A 17,663-nucleotide genomic window follows, 5' to 3' on the forward strand; every position below is an offset into this window, starting at 1 on the left:
TAAGTATTTCAGGTAGAAATCTAAGCATTGTCTCTTGGTCCTATTTGAGGAACAGGTCTATGGTGTTTACTGCAGAATTACTTGTTTGAAGGACTTTGGAACAGATAATGTTAACACAAGTTTTTGTAATATCGGTTGCCTGAACTCTGAAAGGATTGAGTATGGGCGTTTTGGATAAGTACTATACTGTGTCAGTGGAGACATGAGTGTGATTATGGCGAGCAAGCTCAGACAATGAGTGTAAATCAGACTAGTGATTCTGGCATATGGAAATGATACTTTAAATACTGCTCCAGAATTTAGTTCTCTTTCAGTCGGGCCACTGGATTGTGGTAGACAAACTGAAGAAAAGCTTTTTTGTTGGAGACTGTGCAATCACTTTTCTTGATGAAAATGGTGGAAAGAATTAAGGTGGAAGGAAGGCTATCGGGATGAACATTTTGGAAAAATTATATTAATATAATATAGAAATAAATAAGAAGTCTCGAGAATTTGGTAGACCAGTGATGACGTCTGGGGTACCAAGGAGCCGGTAAAAATAAGAATTTACTCACCGGTAATTCTATTTCTCGTAGTCCGTAGTGGATGCTGGGTACTCCGTAAGGACCATGGGGAATAGACGGGCTCCGCAGGAGACTGGGCACTCTAAAAGAAAGATTAGGAACTATCTGGTGTGCACTGGCTCCTCCCTCTATGCCCCTCCTCCACACCTCAGTTAGGGAAACTGTGCCCGGAAGAGCTGACACTACAAGGAAAGGATTTGGAATCCAGGGTAAGACTCATACCAGCCACACCAATCACACCGTACAACTCGTGATAACTATACCCAGTTAACAGTATGAATAACAACTGAGCCTCACTGAACAGATGGCTCATAACAGTAACCCTTTAGTTAAGCAATAACTATATACAAGTATTGCAGACAATCCGCACTTGGGATGGGCTCCCAGCATCCACTACGGACTACGAGAAATAGAATTACCGGTGAGTAAATTCTTATTTTCTCTGACGTCCTAGTGGATGCTGGGTACTCCGTAAGGACCATGGGGATTATACCAAAGCTCCCAAACGGGCGGGAGAGTGCGGATGACTCTGCAGCACCGAATGAGCAAACTCAAGGTCCTCCTCAGCCAGGGTATCAAACTTGTAGAATTTTGCAAACGTGTTTGACCCCGACCAGGTAGCAGCTCGGCAAAGTTGTAATGCCGAGACCCCTTGGGCAGCCGCCCAAGAAGAGCCCCCTTCCTCGTGGAATGGGCTTTTACTGATTTAGGATGCGGCAGTCCAGCTGCAGAATGTGCAAGGTGAATCGTTCTACAGATCCAGCGAGCACTAGTCTGCTTAGAAGCAGGAGCACCCAGCTTGTTGGGTGCATGCAGAAGAAACAGCGAGTCAGTATTTTCTGACTCTAGCCGTCCTGGAAACATAGATTTTCAGGGCCCGGATTACATCCAGCAACTTGGAAGCCTCCAAGTCCCGAGTAGCCGCAGGCACCACAATAGGTTGGTTCAAATGAAACGCTGATACCACCTTAGGGAGAAATTGGGGACGAGTCCTCAATTCTGCCCTGTCCCTATGGAAGATCAGATAAAGGCTTTCACTCGACAAAGCCGCCAATTCTGACACACGCCTAGCCGAATCCAAGGCCAAATATATATATGACCACTTTCCACGTGAGATACTTCAACTCCACGTTCTGAAGTGGCTCAAAACAATGTGATTTTAGGAAATCCAACACTACGTTGAGATCCCAAGGTGCCACTGGAGGCACCAAAAAAGGGGCTGAATATGCAGCACTCCCCTAACAACGTCTGAACTTCAGGCAGCGTCTTTCCTAGCCTTTAACAGCGTAGGAATCACTTCATCTGGAACGCCCTTTTCCGTTAGGATCCGGCGTTCAACCGCCAAGCCGTCAAACGCAGCCGCGGTAAGTCTTGGAACAGACAGAGCCCCTGCAGTAACAGGTCCTGTCTGAGAGACAGAGGCCATGAGTCCTCCGAGATCATTTCTTGTAGTTCCGGGTACCAAGTTCTTCTTGGCCAATCCGGAACTACGAGTATAGTTCGTACTCCTCTCTTACTTACTATCCTCAATACCTTGGGTATGAGAGGATGAGGAGGGAACACATAAACCGACTGGTACACCCACGGTGTCACTAGTGCGTCCACAGCTATCGCCTGAGGGTCTCTTGACCTGGCGCAATACTATTTTAGCTTTTGTTGAGGCGGGACGCCATCATGTCCACCTGTGGCCGTTCCCAACGGTTCACAATCTGCGTGAAGACTTCTGGATGAAGTCCCCACTCTCCCGGGTGGAGGTCGTGCCTGCTGAGGAAGTCTGCTTCCTAGTTTTCCCAATGAACACTGCTGACAGTGTTAGCACGTGATACTCCGCCCATCGGAGAATCCTTGTGGCTTCTGCCAACGCCATCCTGCTTCTTGTGCCTCCTTGTCGGTTTACATGGGCGACAGCCGTGATGTTGTCTGACTGAATCAGCACCGGCTGGTTTTGAAGCAGGGGTTCTGCTTGCCTTAGGGCATTGTAAATGGCCCTTAGGTCCAGAATATTTATGTGTAGGGAAGTCTCCTGACTCGACCATTGTCCTTGGAAGTTTCTTCCCTGAGTGACTGCTCCCCAACCTCGGAGGCTTGCATCCGTGGTCACCAGGACCCAGTCCTGAATGCCGAATCTGCAGCCCTCGAGAAGATGAGCACTCTGCAGCCACCACAGCAGAGACACCCTGGCCCTCGGGGACAGGGTGATCAGCCGATGCATCTGAAGATGCGATCCTCACTTGTCTAACAGGTCCCACTGAAAGTTCCTTGCAAGGAACCTGCCGAAGGGAATTGCTTCGAAAGAAGCTACCATCTTTTCCAGGATTCGCGTGCAATGATGCACCGACACCTGTTTTGGTTGCAGGAGGTCTCTGACCAGAGATGACAACTCCTTGGCCTTCCCCTCCGGGAGAAACACCTTCTACTGTTCTGTGTCCAGAAACATGCCCAATATCAGCAGACGCGTCTTAGGAACCAGCTGCGACTTTTGGATATTCAGAATCCAGCCGTGCTGTTGTAGCACTTCCTGAGATAGTGCTACTCCGATCAACGACTGCTCCTTGGACCTCGCCTTTATAAGGAGATCGTCCAAGTACGGGAAAATTATAACTCCCTTCCTTCGAAGGAGTATTATCATTCTGGCCATTACCTTGGAACACACCCTCGGTGCCGTGGACAGACCAAACGGCAACGTCTGGAATTGGTAATGGCAGTTCTGTACCACAACCTTGAGGTACTCCTGGTGAGGTGAGTAAATGGGGACATGTAGGTAAGCATCCATGATGTCCAGTGACACCATAATATCCCCCTCTTCCAGGCTTGCAATAACCGCCCTGAGCGATTCTATTTTGAACTTGAACTTCCTTATATAAGTGTTCAAGGATTTCAAATTTAGAATGGGTCTCACCGAACAGTCTTGTTTTCGGTATCACAAACATTGTGGAATAGTAACCTCGTCCCTGTTGAAGGAGAGGAACTTTGATTATCACCTGCTGGAGCTACAGCTTGTGAATTGCCGCCAGTACTACCTCCCTTTCCTTGGGAGTAGCAGGCAAGGCTGATTTGAGGTAACGGCGAGGGGGAGACGTCTCGAACTCCAGCTTGTATCCCTGAGATACCTTTAGAACCCAGAGATCCACCTGTGAGCGAACCCACTGGTCGCTGAAGTTCCGGAGACGGGCCCCCACCGCACCTGGCTCCACCTGTGGAGCCCCAGCGTCATGCGGTGGACTTAGTGGCAGCAGGGGAGGATATTTGTTCCTGGGAACTGGCTGTCTGGTGCAGCTTTTTCCCTCTACCCCTGCCTCTGGGCAGAAAGGACGCGCCTCTGACCCGCTTGCCTTTCTGAGGCCGAAAGGACTGTACTTGATAATACGGTGCTTTCTTAGGCTGTGAGGAGACCTGAGGTAAAAAGGTCGACTTCCCAGCTGTTGCTGTGGACACGAGGTCCGAGAGACCGTCCCCAAACAATTCCTCACCCTTATAAAACTTCCATGTGCCTTTTAGAATCAGCATCACCTGTCCACTGCCGAGTCCATAATACTCTCCTGGCAGAAATGGACATTGCATTAATTCTAGATGCCAACCGGCAAATGTCCCTCTGTGCATCTCTCATATATAAGACTACGTCTTTAATATGCTCTATAGTTAGCAAAATAGTGTCCCTGTCAAGGGAATCAATGTTATCTGACAGGGAATCAGACCATGCTGCTGCAGCACTACACATCCATGCTGAAGCAATAGCAGGTCTCAGTATAGTACCTGAGTGTGTATACACAGACTTCAGGATAGCCTCCTGCTTTCTATCTGCAGGCTCCTTTAAGGCGGCCGTATCCTGAGACGGCAGTGCCACCTTTTTTGATAAGCGTATGAGCGCTTTGTCCACCCTAGGGGATGTCTCCCAGCGTAACCTATCCGTTGGCGGGAAAGGGTACGCCATTAGTAACCGCTTAGAAATGACTAGTTTCTTATCTGGGGAACCCCATGCTTCTTCACACAATTCGTTTAACTCATCAGATGGGGGAAAAGTCACTGGCTGCTTTTTCTCCCCAAACATAATACCCTTTTTTGTGGTAACCGGGTTAATGTCAGAAATGTGCAACACATTTTTCATTGCCGTAATCATACATCGGATGGCCCTAGTGGATTGTATATTTGTCTCATCCTCGTCGACACTGGAGTCAGACTCCGTGTCGACATCTGTGTCAGCCATCTGAGGTAGCGGGCGTTTTTGAGCCCCTGACGGCCTCTGAGAAGCCTGGGCAGACGCGGGCTGAGATGCCGGCTGTCCCAAAGCTGCGTCATCGAACCTTTTATGTAAGGAGTTGACACTGTCGGTTAATACCTTCCACATATCCATCCACCCAGGTGTCGACCCCGCAGGGGGTGACATCACACATATCGGCACCTGCTCCGCCTCCACATAAGCCTCCTCATCAAACATGTCGACACAGCCGTACCGACACACCGCACACACACAGGGAATGCTCTGACTGAGGACAGGACCCCACAAAGTCCTTTGGGGAGACAGAGAGAGAGTATGCCAGCACACACCACAGCGCTATATAATCAGGGATTTTAACACAAAGTGATTTTTCCCTATAGCTGCTTTACATATACAGTTTGCGCCTAAATTTAGTGTCCCCCCTCTCTTTTTTACCCTTTGAGCCTGGAAACTGCAGGGGAGAGCCTGGGGAGCTGTCTTCCAGCGGAGCTGTGAAGAGGAAATAGCGCCAGTGTGCTGAGGGAGATAGCCCCGCCCCCTTCACGGCGGACTTCTCACGCTCTTATATTAATATTATGGCAGGGGATTTTTGCACATATATAGTTTTTCAGACTATATTATGTGCTGTTTGCCAATGTAAGGTACTCTAATTGCTGCCCAGGGCGCCCCCCCCCCCCCCCCCCCCCCAGCGCCCTGCACCCATCAGTGACCGGAGTATGTGGTGTGCATAGGGAGCAATGGCGCACAGCTGCAGTGCTGTGCGCTACCTTAATGAAGACCGGAGTCTTCAGCCGCCGATTTCCAGGATGTTCTTCTTGCTTCTGGCTCTGCAAGGGGGACGGCGGCGCGGCTCCGGGACCGGACGACCGAGGCTGGGCCTGTGTTCGATCCCTCTGGAGCTAATGGTGTCCAGTAGCCTAGAAGCCCAAGCTAGCTGCAAGCAGGTAGGTTCGCTTCTCTCCCCTAAGTCCCTCGTAGCAGTGAGTCTGTTGCCAGCAGATCTCACTGAAAATAAAAAACCTAACAAATACTTTCTTTACTAGAAGCTCAGGAGAGCCCCTAGTGTGCAACCAGCTCGAGCCGGGCACAGATTCTAACTGAGGTCTGGAGGAGGGGCATAGAGGGAGGAGCCAGTGCACACCAGATAGTACCTAATCTTTCTTTTAGAGTGCCCAGTCTCCTGCGGAGCCCGTCTATTCCCCATGGTCCTTACGGAGTACCCAGCATCCACTAGGACGTCAGAGAAAATATATTTTTGTGCAAAGGTGGAACAAAGCTGTAACATAATTTGCAATGTCTTTCCAAAGACCCAGTAACCAATAACTAAGAGTAAGAAATTACAAGGTTTTATGTATTCCTGCATGCCTAGCAAGTTGCCGTTCTGGGTACAAGAGAGCAGTTTAATCCAAAGTGACTTTACAAAGGATTTGGTTGACAGAATATTTAAATAGATGGCAGACACAGAAGCAAAACTCTGATCTTTGACAGGACACAGTCTACAGAAGATGAAATGAGAAGACTGCCCAGTGTGCTTGTTGTGAGTTCAGACATTGCTTGGTGGGTATTCAGCATGTCTACACAAGTACAGATGTGTCCTCTTACATCCTTGCTGCAGTTACCCTAAACAGCCTTTGAAGTTGTGCCATGCCGTGGCGGGACTCGGTAGTGCAGACCATCTTTTTTGCATTTTTTTTTCAAGACAATGCGTCTTAGATGCACAGTAATGTAATAGCAGCTTCTGCTGATTAAAATGATATGCAGCATGCCTATATTCTATATGTAATTACGGCTCTATCTGCATCTGAAATGCTATGTTACAGTGTTTTCCATGAAAACACTATAACATAGCATTTTGTATGCAAATACGTTCGCAGTCACATACAGAATATAGCATGCTGCATATCATTTAAATCAGCAGAAGCTGCTTGTGCATCCTATTATATTATTGTGTGTCTATGACGCATTTTCGTGGCGAAAAAACACAAAAAAGGTGCTTGGTGCTACCGAGTCACACATCACTCACGCGTTATGTGTAACGCAACTTGTAGCGCATGGAGCAAAGATGTAAGAGGACACATCCGTATGTCAACATGGTCATTACAGTATATCGACAGTGACCATGGTCATTAAGTTGATGGTCTAGGTTTAGTCCGCTGTTAGGGCTAGAAAAAATATTATGTTGACATGCCAACATGTACAATGTCAACAGTATGCAAATGTCAACAGTGCATGTCGACATTCTGAATATCAGCATACCATACCATACCCACTTTTGGGTTTTGATTAAAAAAACAACAACAACAACAACAACAACAACAACAACAACAACAACAACAACAACTTTTGTTTGGAATTTCTGAGGTGAAGATTTGCTCTTTTGTCAAATCAAAAACATGAATCTTAATAAAAGTCTTTGTCTGCATATATTTAATTGTGTAAGACAATAAGAACTGGCACATATTTGGACAGCACCACAAAAATAATGAATGAATCCTTGTTCTACAAATAAGCACCAACAGTTGGATAAGACATCTGAGTAAATGGCATGATGATGATAGGTATTTATTTTTAGGCAGGATTTACAAACTTAAGGTCATGAGACCTATTTAGAAAGTTCTATATAAGTTGCAAATTATAATAACATTTAACACTTCAGAGTTTCATGTAAATATAGTTAAGTAAAATATACAAACATTTAATATATTTTACAGCATATTAGAAACAGGAACACGCACTATAAAATACTGAGCTCTGTTGTCTTGCTGCCATATATTGTTTTATCCTTGATTTGGGGCAGTTTATTGTTTCTAATGGATCAACCCAATAATTTATTACTTTATAATATTTTTTTTGTTTGTTGTTTGTTTTGTGAATTGCACAAATAAACTGTACTTGTTAAGATCTTTATACAGAACAGTGGTGAGAGCATAACGAAACTTGCTAGTTAGATGTATAATATGTTTATCAGTTGGATTTAAGCTAGCATCTTGGCCCTGGCGTACCTATAGTAGGTGCAAGGGGCTGCCATTGCAATGGGACCCAGAGGCTTAGGGGCCCTGGACAGATGTCATATAGATGCCTGCCAGATCTTAAAAATTCCTGCTAGGCAACTGGGTCTTACCCTTTGACAGTCCTAAATGTAATGAAATTCTATTTTCTTTGAATGAAATGTGTATTGGATGTTGTGACGTATTGTAGTATAGTATGAACTGGAGGCAGGGACATATTAAGAGAGAAGTGGGCCCATGTGCAGTCTCTGTCCAGACCCTCTCCTCTCTAGCCGGCAGTGGCAGTGAAAGAGACTCAAAGCACTAGGTGGTGTGCAGTTCTCAAAAAAAAATGGCGCAGCAGCCATTTTCCCAGTGATTTCCCTACTGCACTTGCAAAAATGCCAGGAAAATTGCTGCAACACTATTTTCTTGGAAACCTGTGCACAACCAATGGGGTAATCCAGATCTGATCGTTAGGCAGCGGTTTTTGCAGCCCTGCAATCAGATAGTCGCCGCCTACAGGAGGAGTGGGTTTTCGCTGTGTAGGTGTGCGTTCGCAGTGATCACATCTGAATGACACCCCAAGTGCTCCGGGTCAATCTCACTACCGTGGGACTCCAGAAAGGTAAGTATTGTAAAAATGGGTGCAGGGTGTTCAGTGTGGGCCTCTCTGGATTTAGGGGCCTGTGTGCACTCATTACACTCATTATAGATATTCCAATGACTGAAGGGCACTGTGACGTTACATAATATTATAATGTTACACTACCGGAAGTGACCGCTCTGTGACTTCCGGTGTGACGTCAATCCGGTTTCCCATCATCCAACGCGTTTCGTGACAGGACACTTCGTCAAGGATGATCATCCTTGACGAAGTGCCCTGTCACGAAACACGTTGGATGCTGGGAAACCGGATTGACGTCACACCGGAAGTCACGGAGCGGTCACTTCCGGTAGTGTGGAACACGCCAGGAACGGAGGACGACTGCAAGAACGAGTAACCAGCAGCGCAGGGAGGGAAGGTAGGAAAAGGATAGCTAGATAGGGACTCCACCTCCAGCCCGCAAAAGACACGGAAACTCGGACACTAGCAACCTCCGTACTGGCCGTCCGGTACCCCAACAAAACTACTCTGAAAAGAGTGTAAACATTATTGCTATACAGCATTATTGTGAATAATATTTGTTTTGACTTTGCAGGTATACATATAACATTAGAACATTAGCGCTCCCATACCACCTTTTTACATATATTTTAATTGGAGCAGCTTTTTCATTCTAAGCGCGGTATTAACATACATAATCTTGTTACATAATATTAACCGAAGGGTACAGTATGTACTAGAGGCACACCGTGTGGCATAATATAAACAGGGGACACCATAATGTGGCATAATATGAACATGGGGCACTGTAATGTGCCATACTATGAACTGGGGGCACCGTGAAGAGGCATAATATACTGTAAATTGAGGCACTAAAATTTTGCACTGTATAAACTGGGAACTACAGTATGGCATAATATGAAATGGGGGCACTACAATGTGGCATAAAATTAACTAGAGGCTACAATGTGGCATTATGAACTGAAGACAATTTAATGTGACATAATATGTACTGGGGACAATGTAGGGCATAATGTGAATTGTAGCAGTACAATGTGGAAAATTGTGAACTAGAGAACTACTATGAAGCATACAATAAACTAGGGATGTCTATAAGTGGAATTATAAGGTGCACTCAGTTGGAACTTTTATTTGACAACATTTGTTAATATTTGGACTCCATCAGTATATACTGCCATAAAATCAGCATTTTATATGTGTTTGCATGTACTGTAGTCTAAAGGTGCCCATACACTAGTGTGATTTTGCAGATTTCATAAGATTTCGATGCACTGGGCTGAGAAATCGGCTGAAAAGTGGCAAATCGCAGGTCATTCCGATCCGATGCGCGGTCCCGGGCTCATCGGATCGGAGCATGTGGTTCGCAGAGGCTGCAATATAGATTTCTCGGAGGCGGCAGGCTCCGGCAGCCTTGGCTGGGATCGCATACGATACATTGTATGCAAAAGGACTGCATACGATGTATCGTATGCGAACCTGCCACCCGGGAAGCTGCAGGGCAGTTTAAGGGCATCGCACTAGTCGCACTAGTGTATGGCCACCTTAAGAGGAATTTCCTTGCTTTTTTTTCAGACTAAGTCTTAAACTCTCCGTTACACTATGGCCTGTAGGGATGTTTTAGAAATAGCAAGGTTGCATTATACCAAGATGAAGATTCATTTTTATTTTTTGCCTATCTGCACACATTTCTCAAAGTGTGACATGTGAACTTGGGGAGGAGACCACAGAGACTAATTCTGGCCAAGCCAAAAAGTATGGAGAGGTCTATGCCATAAGTGAGAAGGATGTCAATAGGAAAACAGGTAACATGGACGGCCAAACCACCAAGCAAGAGAGCATTCACTTCTGACCTCTAGCATGCTGAGTGCAAAAACCAGTTTACACAAAGGAGAAACCAATTCTAGGGCTCTAAATAGGCAGCATGGCAAAGAAATAAAAGCATTGTGTTAAAATGTTCCCATTTAGAAGCTGCTAAAGTAATTGATCAGAATAAGGTGAACAATGTGCAACCAGCAGAGGTCCATAGATAGTTCATTTGCAATGTCTGCCAAGTGCATGATAATTTAGTTATTACAAGTTTAGTGATGCTGGAGGAATATGGAGAGAAAATGCCCTTAGTCATCATTATTAATATAATATACTGAGAGTGTTTGCAAATCCAGTGAAAAGTGTCCAAAGAGATAGTGATCAGGTCACTAAGAGCTGCTACAGGATAAATGTGTTGTATCAAAAAGATGCTTTTAAAACTACGCGCTCACAATTCATTTTATGAAGTGTGAAAAATGGTAACTCCAGCACAACCTGTAACAAACATCCACAAGCAGATAGTAGCAGTTCCCATAAAACACAAATGTTTCTGCATTATAAACCTCATGAGTAGACTTTTGCACATCCAGAACAGGGAAGGAAAAAAAACATTTAGGGAATATAAGAAGCAACAACAACTGGAATCCTTCAATATCTTCTGGGGATATGTAGGAAAAAAAAAAAAATAACTCTCCCTTTGGGTTAGTGGTGTGCACCGGAAATTTTTCGGGTTTTGTGTTTTGGTTTTGGATTCGGTTCCGCGCCCGTGTTTTGGATTCGGACGCGTTTTGGCAAAACCTCCCTGAAAATTTTTTGTCGGATTCGGGTGTGTTTTGGATTCGGGTGTTTTTTTACAAAAAACCCTCAAAAACAGCTTAAATCATAGAATTTGGGGGTCATTTTGATCCCATAGTGTTATTAACCTCAATAACCATAATTTCCACTCATTTTCAGTCTATTCTGAACACCTCACACCTCACAATATTATTTTTAGTCCTAAAATTTGCACCGAGGTCGCTGGATGACTAAGCTAAGCGACCCAAGTGGCCGACACAAACACCTGGCCCATCTAGGAGTAGCACTGCAGTGTCAGACAGGATGGCACTTCAAAAAAATAGTCCCCAAACAGCACATGATGCAAAGAAAAAAAGAGGTGCAATGAGGTAGCTGTGTGACTAAGCTAAGCGACCCAAGTGGCCGATACAAACACCTGGCCTATCTAGGAGTGGCACTGCAGTTTTCTAGCGAGAGGCGCTCCAGAAAAAGTGGGCGTGGCCTCTTGGAAAGTGGGCGTGGCCTCATAACTTCATATTATTAGACTATAAATAAATATGTTTTCACACCCCCTCTACGCACACAATTAGCAGCCTTACACATAACAGCCACAGTAGTGTTCCTTACACACAATGTCTCCAGTATAGTGTCAGATACACAATGTGCAGTGCCAGATAGACATGATATGCCCCCCAGCAGTGCCAGCTACACACAATATGCCCCCCAGCAGTGCCAGCTACACGATAGTGTTCACTTTTTAGGGCAGGGAGGGCACATTTTTAAGTTAGGAGGGCAAAATGATGTACATACTGTAATGCTTGTTGCTCATCTGCCTACATGGGAAAGCATAGACAGTGCGCGCCGAAGGCGCGCAGCAAAAATTTAGGGGCGTTGCTTCGTGGGGAAGGTGCGTGGCCACATAATAGTGGCAATTCGCATTACACCACACAGTAGTGCAGTTAATACACACTGCACCAGGTAGAACCTCCTAGACACTTTGCGCCAGGCAGAGCACGTTAGACACTTTGCGCCAGGCAGAGCACGTTAGACACTTTGCGCCAGGCAGAGCACGTTAGACACTTTGCGCCAGGCAGAGCACGTTAGACACTTTGCGCCAGGCAGAGCACGTTAGACACATTGCCTAGCCACAGACGCCTAGCGGGAACACTACATGATATGCTCCCCAGCCGTGCCAGCTACACATGACATTCCCCCCAGCAGTGCCAGCAACACATGACATGCCCCCCAGCAATGCCAGATACATAAATGGCCACACAGTGCGAGATATGTAGATACAGAAAAGCCCCCACAGTGCCAGATAAATGCCCCCACAGTGCCAGATAAATGCCCCCACAGTGCCAGATACAGAAAAGCCCCCACAGTGCCAGATACAGAAAAGCCCCCACAGTGCTAGATAAATGCCCCCACAGTGCCAGATAAATGCCCCCACAGTGCTACATAAATGCCCCCAGTGCCAGATAAATGCCCCCACAGTGCCAGATAAATGCCCCCACAGTGCCAGATAAATGTCCCCACAGTGCCAGATAAATGCCCCCACAGTGCCAGATAAATGCCCCCACAGTGCCAGATAAATGCCCCCACAGTGCCAGATAAATGACCCCACAGTGCCAGATAAATGCTCCCACAGTGCCAGATAAATGCCCCCACTGTGCCAGAAATGCCCCCACTGTGCCAGAAATGCCCCCAGTGTGCCAAATACATAAATGCCCCCACAGAGCCAGATATGCCCCCACAGAGCTAGATATGCCCCCACAGAGCCAGAAATGTACCAGAAATGCCCCCCGTGTGCCAGATAAATGCCCCCAGTGTGCCAGATAAATGCCCCAGTGTGCCAGATATGCCCCCACAGTGCCAGATATGCCCCCACAGAGCCAGAAATGCCCCCACAGAGCCAGATATGCCCCCCACAGTGCCAGAAATGCCCCCAGTGTGCAGAAATGCCCCCAGTGTGCCAGAAATGCCCAGTGTGCCAGATATGCCCCCACAGTGCCAGATAAATGCCCCCAGTGTGCCAGATAAATGCCCCCAGTGTGCCAGATATGCCCCCACAGTGCCAGATATGCCCTTACAGAGCCAGATATGCCCCCACAGTGCCAGAAATGCCCCCCACAGTGCCAGATATGCCCCCAGTGTGCCAGATCGCCCCCAGTGTGCCAGAAATGCCCCCAGTGTGCCAAAAATACCCCCAGTATGCCAAAAATGCCCCCACGGTGCCAGATATGCCCCCACAGTGCCAGATAAATGCCTCCACAGTGCCATCCATAAATGTGCCCCCCCCCCCCCAATACCTGCGGCGCTGAGAGGGGGAGGAGTACTGCTGAGCCTGTCCGAGTGCGGGAGTGCGGCCGGGCGAGTGCGGGTCCGGGTCCAGGTGCGGGCGGCCACTTGTGTGCGCTATGCACGCTTTGCGGCGCCGGCGTCTGACGTTAAACACCGGCGCCGCGCAGCGCGCATAGCGCACACACGGCCGGGCCAATGCTGCACAGGGCCGGCTCCAGCTTCGAATATGGCGGCGCCAGCGCGCGGCGCCCATTAAGGGTGGCGCCCTGCGCGGCCGCTCTATTCGAACATGCCTAGAGCCGGCCCTGTATATACTGGTGGTCAGCAAAATTCTGCACTGTCCTCCTACTATATACTGCGCACAACTAAAATGCAGCACAGGTATGGATGCATAGTATACTTGACGACACAGAGGTAGAGCAATGGACTACTGTACTGTACTGCTATATATATACTGGTGGTCACAGCAAAATTCTGCACTGTCCTCCTACTATATACTGCGCATAACTAAAATGCAGCACAGGTATAGATGCATAGTATACTTGACAACACAGAGGTAGAGCAATGGACTATTGTACCGTACTGCTATATATATATACTGGTGGTCACAGCAAAATTCTGCACTGTCCTCCTACTATATACTGCGCACAACTAAAATGCAGCACAGATGTGGATGCATAGTATACTTGACGACACAGAGGTAGAGCAATGGACTACTGTACCGTACGGCTATATATATACTGGTGGTCACAGCAAAATTCTGCACTGTCCTCCTACTATATACTGCGCACAACTAAAATGCAGCACAGGTATGGATGCATAGTATACTTGACGACACAGAGGTAGAGCAATGGACTACTGTACTGTACTGCTATATATATACTGGTGGTCACAGCAAAATTCTGCACTGTCCTCCTACTATATACTGCGCACAACTAAAATGCAGCACAGGTATGGATGCATAGTATACTTGACGACACAGAGGTAGAGCAATGGACTACTGTACCGTACTGCTATATATATACTGGTGGTCACAGCAAAATTCTGCACTGTCCTCCTACTATATACTACAATGCAGCACAGATATGGAGCGTTTTTCAGGCAGAGAACGTAGATATTTTCAGCACACTGAGCACAGATATTTGCAAGCACACTGAGCACAGATATTTGCAAGCACACTGAGCACAGATATTTTCAGCACACTGAGCACAGATATTTGCAAGCACACTGAGCACAGATATTTGCAGCACACTGAGCACAGATATTTGCAAGCTCACTGAGCACAGATATTTTCAGCACACTGAGCACAGATATTTGCAAGCACACTGAGCACAGATATTTGCAGCACACTGAGCACAGATATTTGCAGCACACTGAACAAAGAAACTGAGAGAACACAGCCACTTCCTCTCGCTATCATCTCCAAAGTACGAGTGAAAATGGTAGCGACGCGCGGCTCCTTATATAGAATACGAATCTCGCGAGAATCCGACAGCGGGATGATGACGTTCGGGCGCGCTCGGGTTAACCGAGCAAGGCGGGAAGATTCGAGTCTGCCTCGGAACCGTGTAAAATGGGTGAAGTTCGGGGGGGGGGGGGGGGGGTTCGGATCCTGAGGAACCGAACCCGCTCATCACTACTTTGGGTATCCATATCTATAGATCAACAGTGGGATTGGCATTAAAGAGCATTTCAGTTGGAAATGGAGATAAATGTCTAAAGGAAACTTGGTGGCCTACTATAGTCACTATAAATTCAAATGGGAAAACCTAATTTAGAGGTGATCCCTCACTTCCATAGGAAGCTGGCAATGTTTCTGACTATCTCCATTTAGACTCCTCTTGAAGCGATTGCATATAGAACAGCTTAGTCAGCATAACTTCTTTTGCTTCAAAGTAATGTACAGTAGATGCAGCACAATGGGGCTAATTCAGACCTGATTGCTAGCAAGCGATTTTTGCACTGCTGCGATCAGATGGGAGTTTATTTTAGCTGTGCAAGTGTGCGAACACATGTGTAGCAGGGCTGCACAAACTGATTTTGTGCAGTCTCTGCGCAGCCCAGGACTTGCTCATCCGCTGCGATCACATCAGCCTGTCCGGGACCGGAATTGACGTCAGGATCCCTCCCTGCAAACGCATGGACATGCCTACGTTTTTCCAACCCCTCCATGAAAACGGTCAGTTGCCACCCAGAAACGTCTTCTTACTGTCAATCTCCTTGCGATCGCCCGTGCGAACGGATCCGTCACACAAACCCATTGCTGAGCGGTGATCCGCTTTGTACCCGTGCGACGCGCCTGCGCCTTGCATACACATGTGCAGTTCAGACCTGATCGCAGGCTGTGAGAAAACACAGCCTAGCGATCAGGCCTGAATTACCCCCAATATCCGAAGGAACTATAGAATTCATCTAGAGCTCCTATCTAATAACCACATATAAGAAGATGATGTCTGGGACTGTAGCCACTAACAAACCTACTAAGTCACTATGTCTGGGATCCCCCAAATCAGGAAGTGTTACCATACAATTTTCCAAGCATATGGTTTACATCATCTCATCTGCCAGAATTAAATTTTACTGTTGAAGTTCTCCCATATTGATCCTTTCTGGAGGAAAGATGGGTTAGATCTGTGACTAATGGTAATGGCTACACTGATAAATTCTGATGCAGGCATCATCCTAGCAGGGGTGCCGTCAGCTCTGCCAGACCCAGGTAATGGAAGGGGCATGGCCAACTGGGGGAAGTGTGGCCAGGCCCACTCCTTACAAAATAAGAAGAAAATACTTTTAATGTACGGCACATATATTTGATTTGGAGCGGGGGCAGGTGTGATCGCCTCCCTACCACACATTGGAGACAGGCTAACTGCTGCCTCTCTTCCTAGTGCTGCGCTGGGGTAAAGGCTACTGAAGCAGCAGCAGTCAGTCCTCTCCCCTTGCCTGCAACATGGAAGGGAGGAGGGCAGCGGGACCCAGGCCCCTCCAATAGCCCTGGGCCTGGGTTAAGAGTACCCCCACCCCCACCCATCTCAGCGTCACTGCTTCCTAGTACCAGTAAGGAGACATAGGGGTATATTTACTAAAGGTCAATTTTGGTATTTTGCTCATATTTCCATCGGTTTTGCAAACAAACTATTTACTTAAAGGCAAAACAGATGGGAAAAACGACAAACATACTGACTGTAGAACAGTTTATAGCATCCAATCAACTACTGATTATTTACACAGACAAGTATAGAAATTGGTGATTTACGAAGTGTTATTTTGAAAACCGACCCTAAATCGACACCAACTCAATGAACAATAGGTGAGTTTGGGTGACACACTGCAGAGCTGACTATGGGGGTAATTCCAAGTTGATCGCAGCAGGACATTTTTTAGCAGTTGGGCAAAACCATGTGCACTGCAGGGGAGGCAGATATAACCTGTGCAGAGAGAGTTAGATTTGGGTGTGGTGTGTTCATTCTGCAATCTAAATTGCAGTGTAAAAATAAAGCAGACAGTATTTACCCTGCACAAAAACAAAATAACCCAACCAAATCTAACTCTCTCTGCACATGTTATATCTGCCTCCCCTGCAGTGAACATGGTTTTGCCCAACTGCTAAAAAATGTCCTGCTGCGATCAACTTGGCATTACCCCCTATGATCTGTGAAGGCTTTGTTAGTGTAAGAGGGTGGTTCAATAAGTAAGGTAACATAATCATTGCATAAATTAATTCAACTCGTACATATACTTAGAACCAATCGTACTAGTCCTGGTAGGATGTGCGGGGGCAGTATGGCTGTGTGCGCCCGGAAAGGGGGCATGGCCGGCCGGGAATGGGGGCATGGCCGGCCGGGAATGGGGGCGTGCCTACCTGCTTCACTATTGGGGGTTGTGCGGCGCCGTCAGCGTCACCAATGGGGGCATGCACAGATATCCTTGTAACTAATTGGAGTGTGGCTGGCTGTCCGTGTCACTGATGGGGGTGTTCCTAGAACTTTCAAAGGTACTGGACCTCCCCGAAGCTCTCCCCTTAATGTGAATAGATACTGTGCGCATGCCTGCATAGCCTTAAGGCTATGGAGGCATGGTATGAACTAACGGCAGTGACGTGCGGTGGGGTGAGGCAGGTGAGGCAGAGCCTTTCCTGTATTACTAACGTTTGTGCCAGAGTTTTGACTATATAAAGTATATGAAAAAAAAAAAGTGATATATCTTCTTTGTATTATTCTAGTCATTTTTATAGCCAAAATTCTGGAGTAAAAAGTCTATGGCAGGTGAGGCATTGCCTCACTTGTCTATCTTTTCCGCACATCTCTGATCAAAACTCTTAAAATTTCCATGAGTTTATACTGTTGCACGTGTGTATAATGCCCAGATGTACCCTTTGTCTCATATAT

At 46.8% G+C, this 17,663-nt stretch overlaps 1 protein-coding gene across 4 annotated transcripts in view; it reads right to left on the minus strand.

The window, feature by feature from the left end:
• The window catches only part of CENPP (centromere protein P), a 748,246-nt gene that overhangs the window by 299,850 nt on the left and 430,733 nt on the right, over window positions 1-17,663 (minus strand). The gene's annotated exons all lie outside the window — the stretch shown is intronic.

Source organism: Pseudophryne corroboree, chromosome 9 (genome assembly GCF_028390025.1).
Source record: "Pseudophryne corroboree isolate aPseCor3 chromosome 9, aPseCor3.hap2, whole genome shotgun sequence".
NCBI classification, from domain to species: domain Eukaryota; kingdom Metazoa; phylum Chordata; class Amphibia; order Anura; family Myobatrachidae; genus Pseudophryne; species Pseudophryne corroboree.